Source organism: Silene latifolia, chromosome 3 (assembly GCF_048544455.1).
Source record: "Silene latifolia isolate original U9 population chromosome 3, ASM4854445v1, whole genome shotgun sequence".
NCBI classification, from domain to species: Eukaryota; Viridiplantae; Streptophyta; class Magnoliopsida; order Caryophyllales; family Caryophyllaceae; genus Silene; species Silene latifolia.
The window spans coordinates 125,900,835-125,917,169 of NC_133528.1; positions in this window are offsets into that span (position 1 = coordinate 125,900,835).

A 16,335-nucleotide genomic window follows, 5' to 3' on the forward strand; every position below is an offset into this window, starting at 1 on the left:
CCTAGTATGGCCTTTCCTAAAATAGAAAAACTATTAATCTATTACATATTCGGAAACCAACTCCATTGGTCCCTTGAATTTCGGTTGTGGCACGCATCTCGAGGTAACACCGTCTTTATGTATCGCCATTCTTGAAGAAATCCGTCTTTGGGAACTCCGGAATGAATAAAATTACATAACAAATTACATAATTTCCTATTATACATTTGTAACTAAAATAAAGTAAATCTATTAAATTACAAAACGGTGATACGAGATCACAATAAAAATTACAACCGAATCGATATTCCCATACATTTCGGGAAATACCAATTAAAATCTAAGGCCATACTAAGTAAAATACATAATTCAAAATTATATAAATTAAAATTATGACAATCATAAAGAAAAATGCAGCATTATAATATGTATGAACATGCTCAATTTTTATGCTAAATCGCCTTTAATTAGCCAATATCATATATTACTCGGTTTTTACGGATTTGCGTGATCTCAACATTTTATAATCACAAAAATGCATAAACTCATATTTATGCATAAGTTAATTACCCTAACCTTTTAGGACTCAAAATTTAGTCTTCACTAATAATTTTGACCATAATTAACTTTTATTTACAAAATTGTTCATAAATGGACCAAAAATTACAAAAATAAGCTATTAAACTTCAAATAAATCCAAAAATTTCAAATAAATTCAAAATTTGAAATTTAAATTCATGAACATTCTGGAAAAATTCCATGACACTCATAATGTTCAAAATCTTAGGTTAAAAATTTGAAATTTTTCGGAAAAACAATGTTGCGGTTTATCAATTTTAATAAAATAATCATAAAAAACAAGGGAAAAATTATTTTCATTAACTTTTCAATTTTAGATCTGAAAAATATAATAAAATGCAACATTAAACGTTTTTCCTAAGTCATAGATTATGTTTTATTAATTTTCCACTAATAATGTCACTATTTATGCTATTTTTCTTCAAAAATTCATAAATCATGCAAAAGGACTTCTTTATAGCCAATTATTTTACACACATCTTGTAAAATTGCATGTGACAACATATTAATTTTCTATGACCAGATTCGAAATTTAACTCATATTAACCTATTTTTCTCTTAAATCCGAATTTAATAATGAAAAATTCATTTTTCGAGCATAACAAGTCCAAAAATTATGAAAATTTACAGGTTATCTCAAAATAATATATGTGACAACATATCCAAAAATCAACTTAAAATTCGAATTATAGCTAATTTTCGACCAAAAATGACATTTTTACTCATAAAATCACATTTAAATGCCATTATAGTAAATTATGAACAATAAAAATCCGAAAAATTAACCAAAATATCCTAAAACATTTTAGGACCAGAAATATTAACATGCATGTAATAATTTCGTGATATATCATAATAACACAAATTTTTACAAGTTTTATTTGTTATTCATATAACTCGGAAAAACTTTTAACCAATTTGCATGCAAACAACCGTGGCTCTTGATACCGATTGAAGGAAATGTAGATACATATACAAACTAACATACTCTTATATGTCGAAATAATTTGTCATAAAATTAAATGCGGATTTTATGCATGCAAACAATAATAAAATAGAGGAGAAATCATGTCCTTACAATGATGATTTCGGTTATATTGGGCACAAGAGAGATCACCTTTCTCTCTTGTTCTTGAGCTTTTCCTTATGGATGAACAAGATCTAAGTATAAGATCTCTCCCTAAGCTTTATACCCAAGGCTTTCTCTTAATCTAATTAATATTATTTGAGCTAGTATAATATTAATCTAGGTAGAAAATTGAACCAAAATATTTATAAAACACTTATATATTTCAGTATTATGGAGGAAGAAGTAGTGAGCTTTTTATCTCTCTAGAAATACTCATTTTGGATGAACAAGTGAATTAATAATACACCCATAACATTATAGTGTATATTTAAAATATAAGAGGAAAAATCAAGTGATTTTTCTTCTCTAAAAATCCGGCCAAGAGGAGGTGGAAAGGAGCCAATGCATGGGCTCATTTGTCTTCACAATGCACCATAGGCATGCATGGCTACTAAAGCAAAACAATCATTATGTTTAGCTACTAATTAAACAATTAATTAGCTTAACCCTCTTCTTGTAATTTCGGTCCATTTGATAATATGGATTCCATATTATTTTTGTCAATTGTCAATATGTCACATGTCATGTGTGACATAAATTTGTTATGTATTTTTAACATATTAAAAATCAACGTATTATCAAAAATACGTCACCTTCAAAAATCGACTTAGTAATATCATAATTACTTGTACCAAAAATTTTACCAATTTATAAATCACAACTGATTGCATTTATAACAATTCATCCAATTTAATTGTTACATTAAACAATTATTTCATCCGAGTAATGATACAATTCAATTACTCAGACCGTATCTTATTTAATCACATTTCAATATGATACGTAAATTTTACTTCCAAAATCGTCCGTCAATTTTCAAGTAATTTAATTAACTCGTAACGTTATACGATTAATTAAATAATCAATTAAGAGTATTGCCCTTTAGGTATGACCTAGGGGGTCAACTGATCACCACCGTCACACGACAGTAATGTCAAACTCTAGTCAGCCAATCATTACCGATATATGTTGACCAGTTGACAGTAACAAAATTACTTCCCAATTGTATTCATTAAAATGAGATTTTTAATAATGATATTTAAATCATGTGATCGCACTATTGTTGAGGACACATTTCCCAACAGCCAAGACCCAGGAACAAGGAAGTTGTGGCAGTGTTACAACTGTCAGAAAATAGGACACCGAGCTTTTGAGTATAGGAGTGCGCCGAGAAATTGAAATGGGAGCGGAGTTATGGGTGGATACCGTACACCAGCACTGAGTTATGGGAGTAGCAAGTTTTCGGGACAGTATAGTAATCAGAGGAGCTATGGTAATAATAACAATAATCAGAATCGTTACAACAATAGTCATAACTACAACAGGGGATCGTACCAGAAACCGAATGGGGATGGAGGTTAGGCTAGCACTGCTAAGCCAACTACTTGAGACAACACCGTTCAAAAAAATGGCAAGTCTAGTGAAAAGTTGTTCATGATGGGTAAAGAAGCCGCGGAGAATGATGCACATGTGGTCACTGGTACATTTCTGGTAAACTCTATACAATATTTTATTTTATTCAATTCGGGGGCGACCCATTCTTTCATATATAGTGAACATGCTAGGATTCTTGAGTTAAATAATTATGAGGAGATAAAAGATGATGTTTTAATACCTTTTGGAAAGTCAGTTAAGTGTCATAAAGTGTATAGAGGTGTGTCAATCTTAGTTGGGGAGGTTATGTTTTCCGCAAACCTGATAGACTTTCCTTTGGGGGATTTGAGATTATACTTGGGATGGATTGATTGAGTGCATACAGAGCTCATATCGACTGTTACCAAAAGAAAGTGTCTGTAAAGGGACCCAAGGGAGTTAGGGTATCTTATAAGGAATTCCTGGTGAAACCAAAGATGAAGCCCATATCAATAGTTACTTTAAAATCCTGCTGAAGGAAGGGGTATTCGATGATATTATGCCTTGTGTGGGACACACGCGTTGAGGCACCAAGTGCGATAGATATAGCCGTGGTGAATGAGTTCACCGACGTATTTCCTGATGAGATTCCGAGTTTACCACCAAAGAGAGATATGGATTTTAGTGTGGAGCTGAGGCCTGGTACGGGGCCTATCTCTAAGGCTTCTTAATGTATGGGACCTAAAGAATTGGAAGAGTTGAAGAAACAGTTGGAGGAGTTGCTTGATAAGGGGTACATCAGACTGAGTGTATCACCTTGGAGTGCACCAGTCCTGTTTGTAAAGAAGAAAGATGAAAATTTGAGGTTATGCATCGACTACAGAGAGTTGAATAATGTTACAATCAAGAACATATATCCGTTACCGTGTATTGATGATCTCTTTGATCAGTTGAGTGGAGCTGGGGTATTTTCCAAGATAGATTTAAGGTCGGGGTACCATCAGCTGAGGATTAAAGATGATGACATACCAAAGATGGCATTCAGAACTCGATATGGACACTACGAATTCGTGGTCATGCCATCTGGGTTAACTAATGAATCGGCCGTGTTTATGGACCTAATGAACCGGGTATTTAATCTCTATCATGACCAATTCGTTGTTGTTTTTAGGTATATTCTAAGAACAGGGAGGAGCATGCGAAGCACTTGAGAATTATGTTGCAAACTCTAAGGGATAATCAGCTATATGCTAAGCTGAGCAAATGTGAATTGTGGCTGGATAAAGTTGCCTTTCTGGGACATGTGGTGTCAAAAGAAGGTGTTTCAGTTGACCCTAGTAAGATTGAAGCAGTGTCTAAATGGGAAGCGCCGAAAAATGTTGCTGAAGTACGAAGCTTCTTGGGCCTAGTTGGCTACTACAGGAGGTTTGTTAAAGTTTTTTCAAAGATAGCTAAACTGTTGACTAGGCTGATGAGAAAGGAAAACAGGTTTATATGGGTTGAGGCTTGCGAAACAGCATTTGTGACACTAAAAGATCGTCTAATGACAGCACCCATTTTAGCTCTACCTGAAGGGAGTGAGAATTTCAAAGTGTATACTGACGCATCTAAAAATGGATTGGGTTGTGTACTGATGCAGAACGATAAGGTGATCGCGCATGCCTCGCAACAACTGAAACCTTATGAAGAGAATTACCAAACACATGATCTGGAGCTGGGAGCTGTTGTATTTGCATTGAAGCTGTGAAGACACTACTTGGAGCGACCGTTAAGGTATTTTCTGATCATAAGAGTCTTTAATACATATACACGCAGAAAGATTTGCACATGAGACATAGAAGATGGATCGAGCTGATTGGGGATTATGATATGGCGATTATCTATCACGAGGGTAAAGCTCATGTGGTAGCTGATGCACTTAGCAGAAAATCAGTTTATGCCTTCTGTATTAGGGCTGAGCAAAACCGTATACCCGATACGGTTTTCGGGTATACGGTTTTTAAAACACCAATTTTTGGGTTCCTGATACGATACAGTTTAACCGGGTATACGGTTTTCGGGTACCCGGTTAAACCGTATATACGAAATCCGGATACCCGGATACGGTTTATCTGATTTTCTATTAAATGCGATTAAAAAAACAACTGAAGTGTGAATAAGTCAGTAGGAGACTAGCAATATAACCCTTCTTCTTTGTCTGCCTTCCAAGTTCAAAGCTCAAATTAATCAAATTCGTAGAACATCACACCAGACTGGAGATAACAAAAAGGCGAGACACAACAGATTACACAAAAAATAATCAAAATCGAAAGAGATTAAAATCTAACAACAACGGATTTCCCAAAACGAAAATTATGAACAACCAAAATCAAATAAAGGAAAACATGAAACACCAAAATCAAACGAAAAATATATAAAAAAAAAAAAATCAAACAAAAATTATCGAAATACAAAAAAAAAAGGTTTTCAAACGAAAATTAAAATTAGACAACGAATCTTGATAGAGTGACGATTTGTGTTATTCCAAAAATGGGGAAAATAGATTGTTTGAAAGGAGGAGGAATTGGGGATCGAAAGTTTCAAATTAAGGTTAAAGAATATGTGAAAGGAGGAGGCGCAGAATGAAGAGGTGCAATTGTGACTCATGAGTTGCTAGAATGTTAGGCGGTGTGTACTGTGTAGCCTATATTGCATATGGTTTTTTTTTTTTTTTTTTTTTTTTTTTTTTTTTTTTTTAATACAACTCAAAACCCGGTTAGAACCGTATATTCGGTTTTCATTTTTGCTGACCCGAATACGAAACGGTTTTTGGAAAACCGTATCGGGTACACGGATTTTCGTATCGTATATACGGAAATCGTATAATAAGAATCGTGTACCGTATCGTATCCGTATAAAAAAACCATATCATATTTTTTTGCTCAGCCCTATTATGTATGGCTATGTCACAAGTAAGACCGAGGGATGAGATTGAAAAGATGGGCATATCTATGACCAGGAAGGGAGAAGTGGTGAGTAATCTGACTGTTGAGCCCAAAATTTATGCTGAGATTCGTGGTAAACAGGCATTGGATTCCCATGTGGCGGCATGGCGCGCGTCCGTTGAGGAAGGCAAGTCGCCACGCTTTTCTCTTCATAGTAATGGGAGTTTAAGGTTCGACGGGAGATGGTGTGTACTTGATAATGAACAGCTGAAACGAAATATTTTGACTGAGGCACATAATACTCATTTTTCTATGCATCCGGGAGGACATAAGCTATATAAAGACCTTAAGAAAACTTTCTCGTGGCTGGGTATGAAGAAAGAGGTGGCAGAATTCGTAGCTCGATGTTTAACTTATCAACGACTAAAAGGGGAGCATAAAAGACCGCAAGGTAAGGTGCAATCCTTAGATGTGCTAGAATGGAAGTGGGAAAGTATTTCCATGGAGTTCTTCGTTGGTTTACTCTGTACTCAGAAAGGAAATAACATGATTTGGGTGATAGTAGACCGTCTTACTAAGACTACCCACTTCATACCAATAAAGATACTTGGAGTAAGGCGGAGTTAGCTAAAGCTTACTGCAAGAATGTTGTAAAACTACATGGAGTACTTAAGGATATCGTATCTGACAAAGATTCGAGATTCATTTCCAAGTTTTGGGAGGAATTGCAGAGTGTGATGGGTACTATGCTGAAAATAAGTACTGCCTTTTATCTGGCTATAGATGGGCAAACGGAGAGAACTATTCAGACCTTGGAGGATATGTACGGGCTAGTGTGCTGGAATTTGGTGGATGTTGGGAGGAAAGACTAGATTTGATAGATTTTTCATACAACAACAGCGATCATACTAGTATTGGGATGTCACCGTTTGAGGCATTGTATGGGAGAAGGTGCAGAAGTCCAGTATGCTGAGATGATGTGACAGATTTAGTATTTTTGGAGCCCCAAATGATTCAGGAGATGGTGGAGCAGGTTCATGCTATTCGTCAGAAAATGAGAGCTGCGCAAGACCGTCAAAAGTGTTATGTTGATCTTAAAAGGAGTGACATTGAGTTTGCAGTTGGAGACAAGGTTTTGTTGAAAGTATCGCCAATGAAAGGGGTTATGTGTTTTGGCAAGAGAGGTAAGCTGAGCCAAAAGTATATAGGACCATATGAGATTCTAGATAGAGTTGGGAAAGTGGCATATCGTTTGGCTCTACCTCCAGCTTTGGATAGAGTCCATAATGCGTTCCCTGTTTCGCAACTTAGGAAGTATGTTAGCGATATTTCTCACATACTTGAGCCTGAGACGGTAGAGATGGATGAATCACTGACCTATGTGGAAGTAGCTAAAAAGATACTGGACCGAAAGATAAGAAAGACGAGGAATGGAGAGACGGTGCTAGTGAACGTTTTGTGGTCTAACCATAACATTGAGGAAGCTACATGAGAAGCTGAAGATAAAATGAAAGAGAAGTATCCACACCTTTTCGAGCATGTATGAGCTGAGTTTGGTTACGCGGACGTAACCTTCTTTTTACGGGGGTGGAATGTCACGATTTTATATTGTAAGTACTTAAGTGGTCTATAACGAGTTTAAACAAACTATACTAACCTCACTAATCCAATATACTTTTGAGCCGGGTGTTTGGGTTTTGTGTGGTATGTGCGAACTTCGGGACAAACTTTCTTTTAAGGGGTAAAGACTGTAATACCCGTGTTTTTTATAACATTTCACATAAGAGAATATCTCGTTTGGGGCGTTTGGGTTGCTAGGTCGATCGACTTGAAGGCTAGGTCGATTTACCTAGTGTTTATACGGATGGTTTTGTTAAATTTTCTAATTAACTTGTTATTTGGCTAAACCTATATATACCCCATACAAGTTATCATATGACACTTTTACTCAGTTTTATACATAAAACCAAACCCTAAAGAAAAGAGAGGAGAGGGATATTGCCGAGTGAAGGAGAAGAAGAGGAATAGAAGCACGCCTTGTTCATTTGTAATTCTGTCACACAATCCTTGCTAATATTCATAAGTATCTTAATTAATAGTTCTAATTAATTAGTTAACACAAGAGACTAATAGTAGTTGCTATGCCCTAACTCAATCTAGGAAGTAAGCGATTTATTTACGTTATCGATTGGTGTATAATGAGTCGGATTTTGCCTTAGCCTTAGCCAGACCGTGACCGAGCCATGGCCAGGCCATGACCGAGCCTTGATCAGGCCGTGACATAGGGCAGGGGGAATTGTTGTTTCTGTAATTGTGTTGTATTGTACCGTTGTTGATTATACGCTATTGTATAATGTCTATATATTAGGCAGAGGATTCGTAGAGGAGCGGTACTTGTGATTTCTATCTTGTGTTGCGGAGTTATTGCTAAGAGGTAGGGATATCCTACTCCTCCATATTACTTGTTATTATTGTTATTATGCGAAAGGTTACGATATTTAAGCGAAGCGAAGTTACAGGTGCTGTTTTAACGTAATTACAGGTTGATGGTGCGTCGGGTCGTCGACCTGGACTGTGGGTCGATCGATGTGGGGCGTGTTGTATGGATTGTTATATATAACATTTCATTTCGTAATTAAGTGGTTTACTATACTTATTGATTTGTCGCATGCATACCATATTGTTTTATTGTGTTATTGAGGCGTGTTGACCAGGGAGATGCGCCATGTGTGGTGTTATGGGGCACGGTGACCAGGGAGTTGTGCCATGAAGGTGTACGATATTGAGATGAGACGGTACGGTGACATGGAGTTGTACCATTGTAATATGAGCACGGTGACCAGAGAGTTGTGCCATATTGTGCTATGAGGTGGACGGTTGACCTGTGAAGACAGAGTGACTGTACACATGTGTTCTTGAGCTTCTGTTTAACTTACTATGTCATCTCTTTGTTATGCCTGTTGTTTCTACTGCTATATTTTATCCCTACTCAACCCGTGGCTGATGTGTTTGTGTCTTGTATCAAATTGTCACCTATTTCCGAGGTAGCCTGTGTCGATCCATTCAATAATTTCCGATTGAATGGGGAGCAGTTAATAAAACAGGTACCAGTTAGTAGCTGTGTTTGATACTGTGCTTGGGGGATGGACGTTCGCGGCTTGTCTGGAGCTTGATTATAGTTTCACGAGTCTTTAAACTTTAGTACTACATTTGAGATTAATAATATTGTAAACTGTTATACTTCTTTTACTTTGGTTGGTTGTAGAGCCGTTTTGGCTATTTATTTCGGTTAATGTAAACTTTTAGTAAAGTACCTTCGGTTGTTTATCTTTGTTATTCACTACCTCAGTTTTTCGGGATGGTAGCACGTTCATTTAGCCGGGCATGCCTTGTTAAGTATCCTTTCTAAATGGGGGTGTTACAGATAAAGTTATGGTCTGAAATCATATCAACTGAAGATGTAGAAGCAAAATACGTTTGGTTCGCACTTAGTAATTTCTAGCTAGTTAAAGAACGGTTAAATTGTAGTAGCTCAATCTCTAGATTCTCTACGCATGAGAACTTACATCAATTAGTAAGAAAATTATTCTAACTTAATAAAAAATTATCGGTTCGAGTCATGAGAATGTAATAGCGTTAAAAATTTACCGTTTTCATTGTCCTATCCAACCTCAACCCGAACTAAAGTGACCACCCCCAACATAAATAGGCCCAATGTTTTGGGCTTGGATAGTAAAGTAAATGTGATGACCGGTCCAGAGTTTCAAGAGCACTGGTGGGCTTCCCGAAGATGACTTCTGACGTTATGTAGGAATCAAGCCTATTTAAAGGAAGCTATAAGTAAGACGATCAGCCTATAATCAAGATAAACAACGTAGTTGGACTAATTGACTAATGGCAAAGAGAAATGTTATCTATCTTCTCCCTCTCACTTTCTTTTCTACCTTTTTCCTTTGCTCTCTCACAATCAATTAAGATAATGCATATTGTGTGAGGTCGGATGGTAAGTGAATGAGGGTAAGTATACTATATTTTAACCGGTTATTAGGGAGAAAGTAGAAGAGAAGGTAGAAAATAGAAGGTGCATAGCAATTCTCAATGGCAAATACTCCAGTTTATTTAAATTTAAATTTTAGGTTGAATATGTGATCTTTTATGTTGACGAGAGACATTTTTACTTAGTTCTCTCATTTTTATTTTTATTTTTGGGAAAAAATCATGAGTCGCAACATTAACAAACAACAACGAATAGTTTTCTATCCAACAACGTGTACCTATGGACTACGGCATAGCATGAGCTTACTGTGATGGTGGCTGGGCTAGTTATCCACTTAGTCATCGTTGATCTTCGATCTCCCGGAAAACTAAGAAACAAGCGATAGTCTCACGCTCATCTACTGAAGACGAATACGTGATGGCCTTGGCCAGATGTGAAATATTGTGGTTCAAAGGGTTACATTGAGTGTAATCAAGTTGCGCTACATGGATCATGGTCGTGTTCGTTTACATTGAGTGTAATCAAGCTGCGCTACACATTAATTATAATCATGTATTTCATAAGGTACAAAACATATTGAAAATAGATAGCCACTTTATTCATGAGGATATTCCTCATGGTGTTATTACTCCGAGTTATGTGCATAACCCACTCTTAGTTGACATTTTGATAAAGATGTTGGGTCGTCAGCAGTTTCAGTCATTACTTGGCTAATTGGGCATTTTCTATGTATGTGCTCCGACTCAGTAAGTGGATGGTACATCAGATGTATTACCTCCAAGGGTATAAGAGTCTTTGTACCTATTTTTTTTTTAAAATAAAAAATAAAAAATAAAACAACAACAAAATCAGTAAACAATCGGCACTTATGTAGGAGGAAGCAGTTTTTGATGAGCACACCCTCCATTTCCAGAAAAATATCTCTTTTGTTTTTCAAATCCAGCACAAAAAATAGAAAATAAAATTTTAATTATTATTGTAATTATCGATGGCAGAAGTCTCAACAGACACGATGCGATTACTATCGATTAACAGCATGCAAGTGACGCAATCATCAACGATTGATGAACAAATGACGGCTCTTAAGTCGAAGTTTTGTTTCTTAGACACGTCATATGTAAACAATCCCGTGTCCCACAATTGCTTCAACTCGTGAATTAGAGGCTGTAAATAGACGTCAAGGTTTTGTTTGGGACTCTTTGGTCCGGGAATAATTAATGTTAAGAACATAAATTGCTTTTTCATGCATAGTCAGGCTGGTAAATTGTAAGGAGTAAGCATCACCGGCCAACATGAATACAACTTCCCGAATGGACCAAAAGATGAGAAACCATCAGTGCAAAGTCCAAGTCTAACATTCCAAGGCTCAGATGCAAAAGAAGGATGAAGGTGATCAAATGTTTCCAAGCCTCACTGTCACTTGGATGAGACATTGTCCCACTAACACGGGGGTTTTCTTAATGCCGTGAAGCAAAACGGGCAGCCACACGAAACACCCTTTTACCCGGTTTTGATCCTTTACGCAAAACGAGGTCAAACTAAAAATCCGTCTAGGAAAGCATGGTGATTTTGGCATGTCTCAATTCTATAATGAATTTTGAGACTTTTTGTCTGGGACTTTAATTTAAATAAGGATCAGAGCTAGGATAAAATCACAAAACAAAACCGAGTAACAAGTTTATCGGTTTTAAACAATCGACCTAAGTTCGCTTCCAAATGGTCCTATTCTTTTTAGTTAAATAAATCAAGACAATCCTAGGCTAAATAAGGGCTGCTTGGCCGTCCAAGAGGGCTGTTTTATCATTTTCAAATGAAGAGCAAATGTCGCTTTCAAGGAAGGTCCAAATGTCGCTTTCACTCTTACATTTGTGTAAGGCTTGTGTAAGGGCTTTGGGGGCTGCTCTCAAGGGACTTTTTCGGCTGCTATATAGACCAATGAAGGCTCCCATTTTAGCTTCCCTAGATAGCTCTAATGTTACTCTCATTTGTGGAGACCTATGTAAGACTTAGGGAAGAGTTCTTGGCCTATTATTGTTGTTGTGCATACACCGCTACCTAGGGGCTGATTAACATCTTTTTTTTTCTTTTTTTTTTCTTTCTTGTTTAATGCTAGCCCTTGGATTTAAAATAGGTGGTTAAGATTAGAAGGCTTGGGTACTATATAAACCAAGTCCTTGATTGTAAAATGGCAGAGTTGATTGAGTTAAAAACCAAGTAAGAAACCGAGTGTTTTCTTCATCAAAATTCTATTCTTTGCTTAGTGCTTGAATAGTCTTATTTGCTTAGTGCTTGAGGTTGGACGAGTCCTTTACTTAGTGTTGAGATTAATCTTAGTTTTAATCTATTGCTTCGTATTCGGATTAAAACATATCTTGTTCGAGTCACGCCATTCACACGGTATTTGTCGAGTGCAAAGCCGGGCTCAAGTGCCTCCATTTCCTTTTATTTCCTACGATTTTCTTGAGAATTGAACACCCATCTCGACTGTTTAGTTCTCGTTTTCTGTCCAAAATTCGAGTCTTGAGAGGTTTTACTTCACAACGCAATTGTTCCGCGAGGTGTTTTTGTTGGAGCTTGTGTCCTCCACAAATTAGTGTGATAATATTTGTAAATCTCTTACAGGTTCACAAGGGTATACTTCGTATATTTAATCAGTAGATTAACGTTTACCTAATAACGGTTGGCTTGCTAGAAAGTTTGACGTTATTATCATACATATGGCGGTGATCAACTGGTCCCTAAAGGTCACACCTATAGGACGTGTTTGAGAAATGTGGTTATAGAAATATAATTACATTGATGCCCAAAATGACTAAAAAGTTAGTCAATGTGTTGATGAGATAATTATTTAATGAAAATTAAATAATATTAAGTTGAGACGAATTAACTGTCAATTCGTAAATTAAATATAATAAGTTATATTTAATTAAATATATATAAGGTTAGTTTGGACGAATTAATCTGTTAATTCGTACTTAAATATAATCAGTTGTATTTAATATCAACAAGTTGAATGTGTCATAGTGGTAATAGTGAGGGTACACATACCAAGAGGTCATGGGTTCGATCCTCACTAGATGAGAATTCAACACATATTATATATTTTTGGAAAGACCAAAATAAGGAGAATTTTGCTCCATAATTCGGTCTGATGGCCGAAAATTAGGGAAGTAATTTTCTTTCCTAATTGATTTCGGATTTCGGTCTATATAAAAAGAAAGGTAGAGAATTATTTCTAACCTAATGCTTTTTCTTGACCTAGCCTCCTCTTTCTCATCACAAGAACACAAAGACAATTAAATTTTACAGAAAATTTTAGATTGATTTCTAGCATAATCAAAGGGCATATCTCAGATCGTCTTGGGTGAAACTAATAGGCGAATATCAATTTTGATATTGTTCTTAGGCCATATTTGCTAGGACCGAAGGTTAATTCTAAATCTTTTTACTCATGTTTATGTATTTTATTTTATGACCTTAGATCATCTTTATTATATCGTTATAATCCTTCATGTTAAAGGGAAGTATACTGATTATTTCCCACAAGTGGTATCAGAGCAATAGGCTACGATTTTAATCTTGATGATTTTCATAAAAATTGTATGTAAACATAACCTGATTTTCGAAAAAATTAGGGTTTCTTTTTTTTGATTCGAAAATTTTGATTGTGCCGTTTTTTCTTTTCTGTTTGATGATATTTTTCCCTTCTATTTTTCATATTATAGTTTATAATCAGTTAAAATTATCATATGAAGAATTGGTAGTTTTTTTGATTTAATGCAGATTAAATTAAAATTAAATGGAATCATCATGTTTATGATAAAAGGATTGTTTTTGCTATATAGTTTTTGGCATATAAATTGATCATGTTTATTATTTCATATGCTAATCATGTGCTTATAGCAAAGGTAAACAATTTATTCATAAAATCTTGTTTTAGGGCATGTTTGCCGCAAAAAGAAAAAAAAATTAGGCATTAGGGTTCCTGTTTTTTTTAAACCGTGATTTTTTTTTCCGTTTCTGTACTGTTCACGTACAGCAATAAAAAAAAATTCCGTTTCTGTACTGTTCACGTACAGCAATAAAAAAAAAAAAAATTCCGTTTCTGTACTGTTCACGTACAGCAATAAAAAAAAAAAAAAATTTCCGTTTCTGTACTGTTCACGTACAGCAATAAAAAAAATGTTTTCCTAATGGCCGAAGGAAAAACTAAATTTGGAAAGTTTTCCCTTTTGTTTTCCTAATTGCTTAATAAAAAAAAAAAGGGGGCTGTTTTTCAGCTGGATTTTAATAAAAAAAAAAAAAAAAATTTTTGTTTATTTTTCAGCCGAGTACAATTAAAAATTGGTTTTTGTTTTTTTTGGCCAATTAGTTATTGTGAATCGGTTCATAATTTAAAGATACCGAGTTATTTTAAAGCAGTTTAAAATTTTGACGGATAGAATTCATATTACAAGCTTAATATGGATTGAGAATGAAATTAATGTGATTAAATTGCGGAATTGTCACTTAATTTAATTTAAATAGGTGGTTTGGATAAATTAATCAACATAATTAATTTATTGTATTATGTATGTTTAATTTATTTTAGTTGATGCTTTTAATTATGTTGAATGAATCGAATGAATGAATTTTATTTACGTATTTAATTTTGCAATCGGTTGTAATTTGTAATACTTAGTGTGGCCTTAGTCAATTATGTTTTCGTAATGAAAGAAACATAATTTTTATGTAATTATGAGATCTCGAATCTCCTTTATTTTAGTTTTGGGTTTTGAAATTAGAATGTAATTAATAGGTCAATTATGTAATTTTAATTATTGTAATTTCAAAGAAGACTAAAGATGAAGATTCAAGCTCACTCCCGCTACATGGATCAAGATGGAACATCAAGACAAGCTTCTCGGGTCCAAGGATGGATTCCAAACTTGTATTTATTGTTCATTTTGATAGGATAGGCCACACTAGGACCTTTACTGTTTTTTTTTTACGTTTTTTCATTTTATTGCTTTTCATTCATATGCTAGTAATTGCATCATATTCCGCCTAAAACCAAACCACGCACCTACTACTAAAATGCATGAAAATTGACTCATATAGTTGTATGTTAGTTTTCATGGACATGCAGATGTCACAGTTTATAAGCCATCACTTTAGTTTAAATCATTCTCGCATGCTAGATTATAGTTCACTTAAAATGAATTAAAAATAGTTGACGGGATCTTCCTCTAAAACGGAAATTGAGATTAGTCTTTATAAGGGCAAACATCTATGAGTCCCTTCTTCGTAGGTAGGCCTAATATGACCCCTTCTACGTTGGGTAAGTAGTTGTGTTGACTTAGTTTACCTCAACATCATAGTCCGAAGAGTTTCTCGTGATTATGATGGACTAAAGATAGAATTTACAGAAATTTATCGACCAAGAATTCTAACGGTAGAATTACCTAAAAGGTTAGCTTATCAATTTGCAGAGAATTGAGTCTTGGGGTCATTTATATAATTCTTGAGGGAGGTCAATTGTATAAATGTTTTGAGTCTTCGCGTTATGACATTAGTTCATTAGACTTAAAATCAAAACGATGCACATGCTTATTATTTTATTCTTCTTTCGCAGTGTAGAACACGTTTATTATCGATAATACTGTTACAAGAAATGGCTGGAAATAACGCAATCCCAATGCCTAGTGCCACACTAGATCGTTCGTCCTGGCTAAAAATGTTTATGGACCAAATGAATCAGTCCACTCGACTGAAGAATGATGGGTCCAATATTGCGGACTGGGAGACGACACTACGGAATGCTGCCATTGCTGACGGTAAACTCAGGTATTTAACTGAGCCAATACCGGTCAACCCAGGCCCAAATGCAGGAGTCAACGAATCACTCGCTTATAGTGATTTCGTTATGGAAGCGGGTGCGATAAAGAACGTACTCATCTTTGCAATGGAAACCAATTTGCAGAGACGCTTCATTGCCCAAGGTGCAAACAAGATTTTCACCACGCTCACTAACGAGTTCTCAAAGGCACCGAGAATCGTTACATATGAGCATACATGTCGCTTCTTTGATGCGAAACTCCAGAAGGGCCAACCGGTTAGCCCACACATTCTTCACATGATTGAGAATGTCGAGAAGCTGGAGGCACTGAATTGTAAAATCAGTGAGAGCATTGTCATTGACCGAATGCTTCATTCTCTTCACGATGGTTTTGCCCTCTTCAGGGCGAACTACTATATGAATGACTTGAAAAAGAGTCCTCATGAGCTACACTCCCTTCTCGTACAGACCGAGAAGGATATGAAATTGAGTGGGAGCATGAAGCAGGATGTTCTCACAATTTACAACAAAGGTAAAGGTAAGGGCAAGGCTCATG